Genomic DNA, 485 nt, shown 5'->3' with positions numbered 1-485 from the left:
ACTTATTTTTATTGTTATAATATTTTATAAATTTTAAGGAACATGACAAAAAAGATATTGTAGGTATTTAAGGGGGGTCTATGGGAGGAGCAGTGGTACAAAAGGGAAACAAGAATGACTCAATTATATTTAATTAAAATATGTTTTTAAATGTTAACAAATTCAGATAAATTGAAATCATGTAACTTTTCTCATCATAATGCAATAAAAGTTTAGAAAAAAAATGAAAAGAAAAAAAAAAAGACCTTAGTTGGTCTGACTGAAATAATATTGTAATTTTGTTTTCACATACATTTCTTGGATTGAAAAGACAAATGTAATGGAATATTTCTCATGGGATAATATTAGATAATAGTAAGACATGTTAAACAGTCACCTGTAACTTTAATAAATATTAAACATAGTGATCACCAAAAAAAAAAAATACTAGTAGTGATGTATTATTTTTAAGTATACAGCTAATATGTTTGGAGTTATTTAAAATT

Source organism: Mastomys coucha, unplaced genomic scaffold (assembly GCF_008632895.1).
Source record: "Mastomys coucha isolate ucsf_1 unplaced genomic scaffold, UCSF_Mcou_1 pScaffold9, whole genome shotgun sequence".
Taxonomy (NCBI): Eukaryota; Metazoa; Chordata; class Mammalia; order Rodentia; family Muridae; genus Mastomys; species Mastomys coucha.
Note: the sequence above shows the minus strand (reverse complement) of the source record.